Here is a 15955-nt window from a genome sequence, read left to right as displayed (position 1 = left end):
TTGAGAGAAATAGATGATAGATGGATAAATAGATGATAGATAGGTTGATAGGTGTGCATGTAGATAGAAAGATAGATAATAGATTGATAGATTATGGATAGATGAATTATAGGTAGATAGATATAGACGGATGGGTAGATAATAGATAAATAGATAATAGTTGGATAGATGATAGTACATAGATGTAAAAACAATTATTGACTGTGTATCTAAACACCTTGCATTTAACCCCACTACTGAGCTACCATTACCACTCAAATGTTTGTGGTTTTCCCACTTACTCCAAATACATAATTTATGTAGAGTTTATAGTTTCATAACAAAATATATTATCTCCAGGAACAGTTTTCTTTTCAAGATAAAGGAATTTCCTGCTGAGTGGTGCTTTGAAAAAGCACTTTGTGATTTACTATAAGATGACCGACCCAAGGTCTTTTCATTGGCCTAATTTTGATATTGTCTCATAAATTTTCAACTATGAAAAAAATGTTTGCATGAGCTCTAATATATAACTAAGGTCTATTATTCAGACTGAAGTCTCAGTAGCAGAGAATTCAGGCTAATGAACAATCTTTAAGTAGGAATTAGAAGAGGTCTGAGTGAGTGGTTCTTCATAATCAAACAGCATGCTAATGGAAAGGACACCTTTCAGTACTGCTCTTAAAGATATTCTTTATGCATCTTTACTTACCACACATATACATCCCCCACTATTCACTCCTTTGCACAAGACAAACAGAAGAGTAGTTGTTATCCACTTGTGTTTCGTCCACCACTGTTCCCATAACATTGATAACATGACAGTCCAGCCCAGCCCCTAGAAATGTGGCTCAAAGACCCAAGACTTATCTCTAATCCTCCTGTCACTGTTAAATTGTGGGATCTTGAGCAAGTTACATGTTTCTTAACTGTGAAATGCTGTAGATAAAACAGTGTCCCACTCACAAGACTATCTTGAAGATTAAATTGGTTCAAGTGTGAAAAATGCTTGTTGTGCAGGAATCTCAATAAATCTTCACTATTGTTATTAGATATTTAAAGAGGCAGAGATGATACCAGAAGGCTATGTAAACTTACTGTGGCATAAGTTATTGCAGTGATCTCAACTCTCACACATCTGAACATTGCAGCTTTTCTCCTGAGTCAACATCAAAACAGTCTGATGTAATTTGTTTGATGTTACATCTTATAAAGCAGAAAAAAATGCTCACTGAGTCAGGAGAGACTGTGTACATTAAATAGTCTTTGTTTCTACTCAACATGGAACTTGCTGACCTGCCCTTGATAGGAATGTGTCAATATCACGAAATGCTTTAAGCTTCTTTTTTATTAAAGCAGAGTCAATACAGTTATGCCACACTTCTTCATACCCTGGCTCTCATACAGCACATTGACCAATCTCTTCAACTAGCAAACAAACAAAACCCAGAGAAGCTACATAGCCATAGTCTTCATCTAGGTCTGTCTAACATAGAAGAGAGTTTTCTTGAATAACTGCTCATTGATTAGTTTGTTATGTTACAGTTAAACATACATGGGTGTGTGCACCCACACATCTCATATACACACATCCCCACATGTGCACACATATATATGTTGTTTTTAAATTTTAGTGATGTTTACATTGACCGACCCTCTCCTCCATCTTTAGGGCTGCATTTTTTTATCTTTCGTTATTTACGTAGATACGTTATGCCTGTCATAATAGTTAGCATGTTGAGATTTCCCAAGTAATAGTAATTATGTATGCCAACTGCTAGACTTGTGCTTGTGAAAGGGTGATGATGGTGCCACTACAAAATGAACATGGACTTGCAGCTTAGGGAACTGCTTTAGTTTGAAAGTCTAGCTTGCCTGCATCAAGAGAGAACACGTACTCTCTGAAACCTTATAAAGTTCTATAGTTTTGCATTTGTTTACTCAAAATATGATGTTTCAGATGGCCCAGGTTAAGTTAAATATTTCCCAAAACTTAAACTAAACATCATAAATCATGGGAAGGGGTTGGTAGAGACGGGTTGTGGTAGGGCAGGGAGGGAATAGGGAGAGGTTTGGGGAAAGAGTGTTTCTAATGCATTATGTACATGTATGAAGTTGTCAGAGAAGAACAACCATTTCTGTCACCAAGAATTTTATGAACCTTAAAGTTTGGAAGCAGTTACATAGACCAAAGAAAAGAGCAATAGGAAAATTATGGGTACATTCTGGGAAACCCATGTCTTCTGGTCATAACTCACTGGGTTTTGCTATTGCTCTAAAGCAATGACTTAAGTTATTTTAAGTGTTTCTTTATTTTGTAAATTAAACAAGGTGATTGAATTAATGTGGTAGACTTAAGTTTAGCCTTCATCCTTTATCTTTGGGATTTCTACATCACTATGGAAAATGATAGTAAATATATTGTTCTACTAGAAATATTTTTGATCAATATTAGGTTATAAAATGTGCCAGAAAATCTTTTTCTTCATAGCCATTTTTGAGATATAAATTGGTTGGATCGGGTATTCACAAATGTTATGTTGTGTGGGCAATTGATTGGCAGAAGTGGCAATGAAATAAATGTTCTCAAGTTTTCTCAAAATTATCAAGGCGCACTTGGCACGGTAGCAGTATATCAGTAAAGCACGTGACACTTTGCAAAACCATGGTATGTGTCTTATCTAGTTTATATATCACAAAATACTGAGGCATAGACAGGAAAATTATAAATTCAGTAATTATATACATGATGAGATGCATGATGAGAAAACAGGTAATTTCCAAGAGTCCTCTGGCTTTCATGGGTCCTCCAGATCAGTATTTGTTATTTATTTAGAATTTTATTATCCTTTCTTCTGTGCCATTGTGCTCATAAGAGGTTTAAAAATACCATGTTTGAGGACTGGTATAAATAATACCTAGCTAGAGAATAGATCTATCTCAAAATCTAGCTATCCTACTATTGTGCATATAGCCAAAGACTCTACATTTTGCTAGAGAGACCCTATCTCATGTCTCATGTGTGTTGCCTGTTCCTCTATTCATAATAGACATGAACTGGAAAAAGCCTAGTTGTCCATTAACAGATGAATGGATAGTGTAAATGGTTAGTTTAGTTTTGTGATATATACACAAGTGCCATTTGAGGGCTCATATGGAAACCTACTATTGTAGAAGCATATATATGTTTCATATATATATGTATATATATATATGAAATAAATCTAAATGGGGTCACCAAGAACAGCAGAGAAGATGCCCCAATTAGACATCTACCACCATCAAATGAAACTCTAGTGCCAAGAATAGGTTATTTGGCCCACAACTGAGTTATTGGTCACAGATGCTCCATGGGAATCCTGTACAACTTAGGCTGTTGCCAAGGCTATTATTGGCTGCTCTCCACAAACTGAGGGCAAGGGCCTATTACTGAAAACAGAACTCACATATTTCATTAAACATGGTGAGTTTTTTGGGTGCCTTATTAGAGCCTTTCCCCCTACTGACTAGTGTTCATATACTAGAACTACATATACTTCTAGTTCATGTACTAGAAGTAACTGCATGTTACCAGAGGAACTAGATACCCACCAACCTACTTACAAACCCTTCAGTCTACAACAGTGATCTGTCTGTGTGATATGCCAGTGCAGTAGTGGCACAGACTTTGTGGGAGCAACCAACCACTCTCTGAGTGGATTTAAGTGGATGGAATCCATGCCTCACACTGCTTCAGTGACCAAAAACCTGAGGCTAGATAGATCATGCACCTGGGAGACAAATTAAATACTAGTGTTCCCCTAAAATAGCCTTGCAATAAAATTACTGTAATGATATTCTGCTATAGCCATGGATCAGTGAATTGTTCAGCTATAATCAGGGAAGATTCTTGCCACAAATGGGGATAACACAAAGACCCACAAATGGACAATGTACAGAATGTGAGAGATTTTGGTACAGTCATTTGTAAATGGGATGTCTTCATCAAACCTTCCTTTCAGAGCTCAGGAAAGGTCTGTGGAAGAGGAGTTATAAAGATTGTAAGAGCCAGAGGAAATCATGTCTTGTGGACACAACAGGACTAGTGCACATGTAAACTCACAGGGGCTGCGGCAGCCAAAGCAAACAGGGTCTCAGTGTTGAGATGGGAAGGTGAACACAAGCTCCCATCCCTAACTGTCACCAAATGATATCTATGTGCAAAGGAAAAATTAGTGTTCCCTAATGGAGTCTCCTGGGTATATTAACCATACTTAAAAGTAGGCTCAATGGCCAAAAGTAGATGGTTAACACAAAATGAACTCAATGGCAATTTTTTTATAGAATTTTTGTCTCATACGGGTTCATTTGGGTATGTTTTTGTCTTATTGGTCTTGCCTCGTATACTTTATTTTCCAATTTTGTGTATTTATAAAGTTGTGTGTGTGCGTGCGCGCACGTGAGCCCATGCACTTTGTGATTTTCTGTGCCTCTGTGTTTCTTGTGTTTTTTAAAATTATTGTTTCTTTTTCTTTTTCTTAAAAAGAAAGAAGTAAAGAAGGTTAGAATCAGGTAGAGTGTGTAGTAAGATAAGGAGGATCGGGGAAGAACTGGGAGAGGAGAAACCCTGATCAGAATATATTGTCTGAAAAAACCATTTTTTTTAATAAAAAAAAGAGACTACCCAGATATTCCACTGTAGTTGTGGTTGGAAGCATCTATACTTTCCTTTGAGCGTCTGCCATCATCTTCTCCCTGACATTTGCCATCTAGTTGGTGGAAAATATTGCCATAAACTTGATACAGAATCTGAAAATGTAGGTTCTTTTCTCTGCATTTCCTTCTAGAATTTTTTTTCATGCCAACTGAGATGGAGACTTATCTCTGCCTGATATGGAATCCTATTGGCAGTCTCTTGAGGTCTCTCTTAAGGGTAACAATTGTCCTGTGTGATTAGAGCATCACAAGGTTGAAGAGGAATGGGTGTTTCCCAGTCTGTTTTTAAAGAGAACCGAGACTGCTTTACACACCATTGGCCCATAACCTCCCATAACTTCCCTCACTACAAACTTGTGAGAAGGAAGGCAGAGGGTGGTGTTCCTCTTTCCTTCCACACCCCCGAATACTATTTTGTGAACTCCCTTTATCTTATAAAGTAATCCTAAGTGCTCTATTTATTATGTTCCTTTTATGGGTATGTGGTAGACAAAAAGAAGAACACCAGATTTGTCTAGCCACTGCTGACCTTGGAGGATACTTAGGAAACCTTGACAATAAGACACAGTAAAATATTTGCCTGTCTCTATGTGCTTTAGCTGTTTTCTGAATCCTTATCTCCTTTTAGCTGAAACATACATACCATAGTTATTGGAAGAGAACATGCCAGAAGAATGTTTAAAAATTATTAGGGAGTTGGCTGGGAATGTAGAAAAATTGAGAGAGTGTTTACCATGCATGAAGTCCTGAGTTTGATCCTCAACACTGTACAGAAATCTGGTATGGCAGCACACATCTACAAAAAGAGGGTGAGGCAGGAGGATCAGAACTTGAAGGTCATCTTCTATCCCACGTAGAATTTGAGGCCAATCTGAGTTATATGAGACCTGGAATTTCTCAGAAGAGTAAGCAAGTCTCTATATCTCTGTTTTGTCTCTGTCCATCTGTCTCTGTATCTTTCTGTTTCTCTCTGTGAGGCACTATTGTTTGGATGTTAACTGCTCCACAAAGGTTCATACATAAAAGACTGGGTCATTAGCCTGTAGCATGATGGGGAGATGGTGAACCCCCAAGAGTGGGGTCTATTTGAACAAAGGATAACAAGGACATGCTTTTGAAGGGGTAGTACAGGGATCTCTCTCTCTCTCTCTCTCTCTCTCTCTCTCTCTCTCTCTCTCTCTCTCTCCTTCCTGATTATCTTGCTCAATTGATCACACAGTCTTCGCCATGCTGTGCTGCTTGAGCACAGGCTCAAAGGTAGCAGGACCATCAAAGACAAAATAATCCCTTTCTCTTCTTACGCTGTTATCTTAAGTATTTTGCCGTAATGATAAAAAGTTGACTAATAGACAACATTAGTAAAAAGATAGTCAGTACCAAAAAAAGCCCTGCAACCTTGCAGATGGATATGGGCCACAGTAGAGGAGGCAGAAGGAAACTGGTGCTTATGGTGGGAAGTGGGGAGATAATGCAGAACTGGGACCATATTAATAGCTTGGTCAATGAATAGGTACCTTTTGCATCTTTCAGGACAGAAACTTCCACTTTCTTTGAAGAATGTGACAGTGACAATGTCATTGGCATATAGATATGATGTAATAATATTGTGCCTAATAGGTAGGTATGTGCCTTATAGTATCATTCTATTGAAGAGTTAGTATTGAGTAAAATTCTGTACTTTTTAATTTTTTACCATGTATCCTGGGCAAAGTTATTTAATTTTTTCCATGATTCTTCCACTGAAACATAATAGTACTATGGAAATGGAATCTGACATATGAAAAGCTCCTAGAGAGTATAATGGATATAGAAAAGTTATCTATCTCTCTTTACTTCCTATCTCATGTATGTATGTATGTATGTGTGTGTGTGTGTATGTATGTATGTATCTATCTATCTATCCATCTATCTATCTGTCATAGACTGATAAATTGATCCTCATAGCTGATCATAGCTGTGCAAGGTATAGCTGTGACAAACATAAGTATGTTACAGGGAACCAAAGTGTCACAGAGAAATGCTGATTATCATGATTCATCTTCATATAAGTTTTCATATTTTTTCTGTTTCAGCAAAAATACCTTGATGTTCTACATCAAGGAGCTAGTAAATACAGAGTGAACTGAGGCTCTTCCAGTATTTCCAGCCAACTCTTGTGGCTTCAAAACACCTGTGAAGTAGATTGCTGATCATTTGGAATAATAATAGCTCAATTATTTTCAAGTTAGCATCACACTCATTTAGATCTCCAAGTTTATTTAAAATATCCTTACTTTATAACACTTGTGACAGGAAGGACACAACTCAGGACCCAGTGGATAGGCAGGTACCATGTAACAGGCAAGTGTCTCTTGTTTCCTGTACATAAGAAGATACACTTGTGTAAGCAGCTTAATTAATTGGATTCTGAAGCTTGTTTGTGTGTGCTTTCTTTAATTTATTTTGTTAATCTTCCTTTAATTATCTTAGAAGTGAACCTAATGTCTATATAGCACATAGACTCTCATAAAGACAGGAAATATAGAAAACCTGTGATGGAATTGATGACAGTCATTAGAAAGAGAAAAGGGATTTTAAAAATTGCACTTAGTGTGCTCATATTGTTAACTTAAGACATCAAGAATTTTATGTCACCTGGGGAGACAGCACAGTTAGCAACATGCTTGTCTAAAAAGCATGAGAACCCGAGTCAGGTCTCTGGGACCCACACAAAAGCAGGACATTGCAGCCTCTGGCACACACACACACACACACACACACACACACACACACACACACACACAGTGGGGGAAGGGGAGGAGAGGAAGAGAGAGAGAAGGAGAGAAAGAGGTACATATATCGCACCTATACACATATAAACATGTTAAAAACAATTTTTATAAAGATTTTGTGAGATCCAAGGCTTGCTTGCAGAAATGAATACTCATTCACATGCTGCTGAGGACACAGAACAGAACAGGCTCATGGGGAAGTTTCTCTTAATGGGACAGTTGTCATTATTCCAATGCTTGCTAGACAGGATTTTAATGATGAGCTTCACAATTTTAGGGGTGTGTGTGTGTGTGTGTGTGTGTGTGTGTGTGTGTGTGTGTGTTTGTGTGTGTGTGTGTGTGTGTGTGTGTGATAGATATGCAGATGGCCACAAGATTGGAGAATTTGATAGTTTAGAATGCAGAGTTTAGTGTGAAACTTTTAACCTGAAACAGAACCACATAGATTTTAACCCAGAAGAGGGTTAAATGGCAGTTCGCAAGAACTGTAAATAACAGACGAGGCAGAAATGATGTGTATCACATGAGCACATTACCTCAGTTTAATCTTGGCTGGGAAAATCACCAGGACACTTTCAACTTCGTGCCATCTTTGTTTGTAGCATCGATAGATGTTCCCATGTGTTCTCACAGCTCGCACTGTAGGTCTAATAAATCAATGCTCTGACCTGTGGATTGTATCATCAATTCATCTAGGGATCTTAACTCTTTAAAGAATATCTTCCTGCCTTCTTTGTCTGTATTATCTGAGGACTTGATAATGTCCTTGGCCTACACAAATAAATGCTTAATAATATTTGGTGCATGTGTACATGAATATACATAACACAGTTGGATTTTGCTATCTCCAGGGTCATTAATCAAATGCTTCCTTCATCTCTAGTCCTTGTTTCTAAGACTGAGAGTGGAGGTGGCAGCTGTACAGAGCTTTCAGAATCATATCATTCTGTTTCTTAGGAAAGTTGCATAACGTTGGAGGCTTTTCATCGTAAAATGTGGAGTGGAGTGTCTACATTATAGGGTGACTACACGCTTTAAAACTCTCTGTAAGAAGTTTTCAAAAACCCACTAAGTAAATGGACCCTAGTGTAGGCTCTAGTCTAATTCATTTAGCATGTGTTTACCTGCTAAGAATGCGGTAACCTCAGACTCTACCACAGTTATTCATGGGAACCTGCCAGCCACTCCAGCCAGGGAAACAGGCAGGTGATCTTTTATTTTTTTTATTATTCCTTAGATGCCTGTTTGTTTTCCTTTTCATTAATTTATTTATTTGTTCACTTTACATCCTGTTCACAGTACTCCTCTTTCCTCCCAATACCCTCTTCACATGGTCTCTTCTCCACACCCCTCTCTTTTAACTTTGGGTAGAAATCCACCTTGGTACTTCAAGTCACTGCAGGTCTAGGCACACTCTCTCCCACTGAGGCCAGTCAAGACCACCCAGTTAGGGGAACAGGGTCCACAGGCAAGCAACAGAGTCAGGTTAAGCTCTCACTCCAGGGAGAGATCTGCATGAAGACCAAGCTGCACATTTGCTAAATCTACGCAGGATACCTAGGTCCAGCCCTTGTATGGTCTTTGGTTTGTGTTCAGTTTTAGGGAGTTCAGCCTAGTTGACTTTGTTGGTCTTCTTGTGGAGTCCCTATCCCCTCTAGTTTCCTCAATCCTTCCTCCCACTCTTTCAGAAGACTTTCTGAGCTCCATCTAGGGCTTGGCTCTGAGTGCCTATTTGTTATTTATTAGGAAATAGATATGGGGGTTGGGGATTTAGCTCAGTGGTAGAGCGCTTGCCTAGCAAGCTCAAGGCCCTGGGTTCGGTCCTCAGCTCCGAAAAAAAAAAAAAACAGAAGAAGAAGAAGAAATAGATATGATGGAGCTCCAGGTGGAAGGGGAGGTCGGAAGGAACTAAGAGAAGTTCAGAGAGAGGAAACAGTAATCAAAATAGAGTCTATTAAAATATATTCTATTTAATAAAAAAATATAATAGTGGAAACAACCTGGATGTTCTGCAACTAAAGAATGGATAAAGAAAATGTGGTATACAAGATGGAATGATACTCAGCTATGAAAAACTAGGATATCATGAAATTTGCAGGCAAATGAAGAAAACTAGAAAATACCATCTTGAGTGACGTAACCCAGACCCAGAAAGTCATGCATGCCATGCACTGATTTATAAGTAGATATTAGTCATAAGATATAGGATAAGCATGTTACAATTCAGAGACCCAAAGAAGCTAAGTAACAAGGAGGGCCCCCAGGAAGGATGCTTGAATTTTACTCAGAAGGAGAGATAAAATAGATATTAGAGGTGGGAGGAGGAAGGGAACTGGCTGCAAGAGGGGGCGGGGTGAGGCAACCAGGGTGGGGATCAGGTGTGGAGAAAGTCGGGGAGAGAGAACAGAAAGTCATGGTTGGAGGCGCCTCTGGGACTAGTTGGAGACCTGGGACAGGGGAGGCTCCTGGGAATCTATGGGGTTGACCCTAGCTGAGATTTCTAGAACAGAGGATATGGAGCCTGAAATGGCCCCCTTCTGTAGCTAGGTGGTTCTTCCTGTGGAGGGACAGGGACAACAACCTACCCACAAAACCTTTGACCCAAAATTTGCCCTGCCTACAAGATGTTCAGGGATAAGGATGGAGCAGAGTTGGAGGGACTGGCCAACCAGTGAGTTGCCCAACTTGAGACCCATCCCATGGGGAAGAGTCAACCCCTGACACTATTAATGATGACCTTCTACGCTTGAAAGCAGGAGCCTAGCATAACTGTCTCCTGAGAGGTTTCCTTCACCCAGGGGCTGATAGAAACAGATGCAGAGACCCACAGCGAAACATTAGGCAGAACTTGCAAAGTCTTGTGGATTGAGGGAGCCAGAGGGGTCAAGAACACCACAAGGAGACTTGCAGAGTCAGCTAACCTGGGACCATGGTGACTGACAGATACTGAGCCACCAACCATCAAGCATGGTTGGGCTAGATCTAGGTCCTCCTACACATATGTAACAGATGTGCGGCTTGGTTTTCATGTGGGTCCTCTAACTATTGGAATAGAAGCTGTCTCTGACTCCATTGCCTGTTTTTGGATTCCCCTAGCTGGGCTGTTTTGTCTGGCCTCAGTGGAAGAAGATACAGTTAGTCCTGCTGCAACTCTGCACCAGGGCAGGTTGGCGCCCGGGGGTGGGGTGGGGTGGGCATCCCCTTCTCTGAGGATTAAAGGAAGAGAGCATGAAGGGAGGAGGGGTGCGTGGGCAGGGCTGGAAGGAACAGAGGGAGGCTGCAGTCAGGATGTAGAATGGATATATATAAAACAGTGAAACTGGTGACATGGTTCGTGGGTGAGTGCACTAGCTACCAACCCTGAGAGTGTGAACCCCACATCTGAGACCCACATGATGGAAGGAGATCAAACTCTCACAGGTTGCTAGGCGACCTTCACATGCATCACACATTCACCCAACCCACACACATAAATAAATAAATAAAGTAATAAACAAAGTAATTTTAAAGAGTATAGTACTGAACATGTCATTAAAATTATTGTAGCATTCTAAATCTTGAGGCACAATGACCTCCCTGGGATACCACGTCCCAGTTTTTTGAGGCCAGCTTTTTCCTGGGGCTCTGTCCCACGCAAGTCAACATTGCAATAAACTGCAGGGGAGGCAGGTGACTGTTCGGCCAATGCTGCTGAAGGATTGGTGAGAACACAGTCTACCTCCTGACTGTAGACAGCTTCTACTCTCTTCCTGATGTTCCCGTCATGGGTTCCTAGGGAAACACTCAGAAAAAAAATAAAGTAGCCATTTCTTTCTTTTTTTTTTTTATTAACTTGAGTATTTCTTATATACATTTCAAGTGTTATTCCCTTTCCCGGTATCCGGGCAAACATCCCCCTCCCCCCTCCCCTTCCTTATGGGTGTTCCCCTCCCAACCCTCCCCCCATTGCCGCCCTCCCCCCACCAGTCTAGTTCACTGGGGGTTCAGTCTTAGCAGGACCCAGGGCTTCTCCTTCCACTGGTGCTCTTACTAGGATATTCATTGCTACCTATGAGGTCAGAGTCCAGGGTCAGTCCATGTATAGTCTTTAGGTAGTGGCTTAGTCCCTGGATGCTCTGGTTGCTTGGCATTGTTGTACATATGGGGTCTCGAGCCCCTTCAAGCTCTTCCAGTTCTTTCTCTGATTCCTTCAACGGGGGTTCTATTCTCAGTTCAGTGGTTTGCTGCTGGTATTCGCCTCTGTATTTGCTGTATTCTGGCTGTGTCTCTCAGGAGCGATCTACATCCGGCTCCTGTCGGTCTGCACTTCTTTGCTTCATCCATCTTGTCTAATTGGGTGGCTGTATATGTATGGGCCACATGTGGGGCAGGCTCTGAATGGGTGTTCCTTCAGTCTCTGTTTTAATCTTTGCCTGTCTCTTCCCAGCCAAGGGTATTCTTGTTCCCCTTTTAAAGAAGGAGTGAAGCATTCACATTTTGATCATCCGTCTTGAGTTTCATTTGTTCTAGGCATCTAGGGTAATTCAAGCATTTGGGCTAATAGCCACTTATCACTGAGTGCATACCATGTATGTCTTTCTGTGATTGGGTTAGCTCACTCAGGATGATGTTTTCCAGTTCCAACCATTTGCCTACGAATTTCATAAAGTCGTTGTTTTTGATAGCTGAGTAATATTCCATTGTGTAGATGTACCACATTTTCTGTATCCATTCCTCTGTTGAAGGGCATCTGGGTTCTTTCCAGCTTCTGGCTATTAAAAATAAGGCTGCAATGAACATAGTGGAGCACGTGCCTTTTTTATATGTTGGGGCATCTTTTGGGTATATGCCCAAGAGAGGTATAGCTGGATCCTCAGGCAGTTCAATGTCCAATTTTCTGAGGATCCTCCAGACTGATTTCCAGAATGGTTGTACCAGTTTGCAATCCCACCAACAATGGAGGAGTGTTCCTCTTTCTCCACATCCTCGCCAGCATCTGTTGTCACCTGAGTTTTTGATCTTAACCATTCTCACTGGTGTGAGGTGAAATCTCAGGGTTGTTTTGATTTGCATTTCCCTTATGACTAAAGATGTTGAACATTTCTTTAGGTGTTTCTCAGCCATTTGGCATTCCTCAGCTGTGAATTCTTTGTTTAGCTCTGAGCCCCATTTTTAATAGGGTTATTTGTCTCCCTGCGGTCTAACTTCTTGAGTTCTTTGTATATTTTGGATATAAGGCCTCTATCTGTTGTAGGATTGATAAAGATCTTTTCCCAATCTGTTGGTTGCCGTTTTGTCCTAACCACAGTGTCCTTTGCCTTACAGAAGCTTTGCAGTTTTATGAGATCCCATTTGTCGATTCTTGATCTTAGAGCGTAAGCCATTGTTGTTTTGTTCAGGAAATTTTTTCCAGTGCCCATGTGTTCCAGATGCTTCCCTAGTTTTTCTTCTATTAGTTTGAGTGTGTCTGGTTTGATGTGGAGGTCCTTGATCCACTTGGACTTAAGCTTTGTACAGGGTGATAAGCATGGATCGATCTGCATTCTTCTACATGTTGACCTCCAGTTGAACCAGCACCATTTGCTGAAAATGCTATCTTTTTTCCATTGGATGGTTTTGGCTCCTTTGTCAAAAATCAAGTGACCATAGGTATGTGGGTTCATTTCTGGGTCTTCAATTCTATTCCATTGGTCTATCTGTCTGTCTCTGTACCAATACCATGCAGTTTTTATCACTATTGCTCTGTAATACTGCTTGAGTTCAGGGATAGTGATTCCCCCTGAAGTCCTTTTATTGTTGAGGATAGCTTTAGCTATCCTGGGTATTTTGTTATTCCAGATGAATTTGCAAATTGTTCTGTCTAACTCTTTGAAGAATTGGATTGGTATTTTGATGGGGATTGCATTGAATCTGTAGATCGCTTTTGGTAAAATGGCCATTTTTACTATATTAATCCTGCCAATCCATGAGCATGGGAGATCTTTCCATCTTCTGAGGTCTTCTTCAATTTCCTTCTTCAGTGTCTTGAAGTTCTTATTGTACAGATCTTTTACTTGCTTGGTTAAAGTCACACCAAGGTACTTTATATTATTTGGGTCTATTATGAAGGGTGTCGTTTCCCTAATTTCTTTCTCGGCTTGTTTCTCTTTTGTATAGAGGAAGGCAACTGATTTATTTGAGTTAATTTTATACCTAGCCACTTTGCTGAAGTTGTTTATCAGCTTTAGTAGTTCTCTGGTGGAACTTTTGGGATCACTTAAATATACTATCATGTCATCTGCAAATAGTGATATTTTGACTTCTTCTTTTCCGATCTGTATCCCCTTGACCTCCTTTTGTTGTCTGATTGCTCTAGCTAGAACTTCAAGAACTATATTGAATAAGTAGGGAGAGAGTGGGCAGCCTTGTCTAGTCCCTGATTTTAGTGGGATTGCTTCAAGTTTGTCTCCATTTAGTTTAATGTTAGCAACTGGTTTGCTGTATATGGCTTTTACTATGTTCAGGTATGGGCCTTGAATTCCTATTCTTTCCAGGACTTTTATCATGAAGGGGTGTTGAATTTTGTCAAATGCTTTCTCAGCGTCTAATGAAATGATCATGTGGTTTTGTTCTTTCAGTTTGTTTATATAATGGATCACGTTGATGGTTTTCCGTATATTAAACCATCCCTGCATGCCTGGGATGAAGCCTACCTGGTCATGGTGGATGATTGTTTTGATGTGCTCTTGGATTCGGTTTGCCAGAATTTTGTTGAGTATTTTTGCGTCGATATTCATAAGGGAAATTGGTCTGAAGTTCTCTTTCTTTGTTGTGTCTTTGTGTGGTTTAGGTATAAGGGTATTGTGGCTTCGTAGAAGGTATTCGGTAGTGATCCATCTGTTTCAATTTTGTGGAATAGTTTGGATAATATTGGTATGAGGTCTTCTATGAAGGTTTGATAGAATTCTGCACTAAACCCGTCTGGACCTGGGCTCTTTTTGGTTGGGAGACCTTTAATGACTGCTTCTATTTCCTTAGGAGTTATGGGGTTGTTTAACTGGTTTATCTGTTCCTGATTTAACTTCGGTACCTGGTATCTGTCTAGGAAATTGTCCGTTTCCTGAAGATTTTCAAGTTTTGTTGAATATAGGTTTTTATAGTAAGATCTGATGATTTTTTGAATTTCCTCTGAATCTGTTGTTATGTCTCCCTTTTCATTTCTGATTTTGTTAATTTGGATGCACTCTCTGTGTCCTCTCGTTAGTCTGGCTAAGGGTTTATCTATCTTGTTGATTTTCTCAAAGAACCAACTTTTGGTTCTGTTGATTCTTTCTATGGTCCTTTTTGTTTCTACTTGGTTGATTTCCGCTCTGAGTTTGATTATTTCCTGCCTTCTACTCCTCCTGGGTGTATTTGCTTCTTTTTGTTCTAGAGCTTTTAGGTGTGCTGTCAAGCTGCTGACATATGCTCTTTCCTGTTTCTTTCTGCAGGCACTCAGCGCTATGAGTTTTCCTCTTAGCACAGCTTTCATTGTGTCCCATAAGTTTGGGTATGTTGTACCTTCATTTTCATTAAATTCTAAAAAGTTTTTAATTTCTTTCTTTATTTCTTCCTTGACCAGGTTATCATTGAGTAGAGCATTGTTCAATTTCCAAGTATATGTGGGCATTCTTCCCTTATTGTTATTGAAGACCAGTTTTAGGCCGTGGTGGTCCGATAGCACACATGGGATTATTTCTATCTTTCTGTACCTGTTGAGGCCCATTTTTTGACCAATTATATGGTCAATTTTGGAGAAAGTACCATGAGGAGCTGAGAAGAAGGTATATCCTTTTGCTTTAGGATAGAATGTTCTATAAATATCCGTTAAGTCCATTTGGCTCATGACTTCTCTTAGTCTGTCTACATCTCTGTTTAATTTCTGTTTCCATGATCTGTCCATTGATGAGAGTGGGGTGTTGAAATCTCCCACTATTATTGTGTGAGGTGCAATGTGTGTTTTGAGCTTTAGTAAGGTTTCTTTTACATATGTAGGTGCCCTTGTATTTGGGGCATAGATATTTAGGATTGAGATTTCATCTTGGTGGATTTTTCCTTTGATGAATATGAAGTGTCCTTCCTTATCTTTTTTGATGACTTTTAGTTGAAAATTGATTTTATTTGATATTAGAATGGCTACTCCAGCTTGCTTCTTCTGACCATTTGCTTGGAAAATTGTTTTCCAGCCTTTCACTCTGAGGTAATGTCTGTCTTTGTCTCTGAGGTGTGTTTCCTGTAGGCAGCAGAATGCAGGGTCCTCGTTGCGTATCCAGTTTGTTAATCTATGTCTTTTTATTGGGGAGTTGAGGCCATTGATGTTGAGAGATATTAAGGAATAGTGATTATTGCTTCTCGTTATATTCATATTTGGATGTGAGGTTATGTTTGTGTGCTTTCATTCTCTTTGTTTTGTTGCCAAGACGATTAGTTTCTTGCTTCTTCTAGGATATAGCTTGCCTCCTTATGTTGGGCTTTACCATTTATTATCCTTTGTAGTGCTGGATTTGTAGAAA

The sequence above is a fragment of the Rattus norvegicus genome, chromosome 13 (genome assembly GCF_021556685.1).
Source record: "Rattus norvegicus strain SHRSP/BbbUtx chromosome 13, alternate assembly SHRSP_T2T, whole genome shotgun sequence".
Classification (NCBI taxonomy): domain Eukaryota; kingdom Metazoa; phylum Chordata; class Mammalia; order Rodentia; family Muridae; genus Rattus; species Rattus norvegicus.
The sequence above is the reverse complement of the archived record's forward strand: the minus strand, read 5'-3'. Positions refer to the sequence as shown.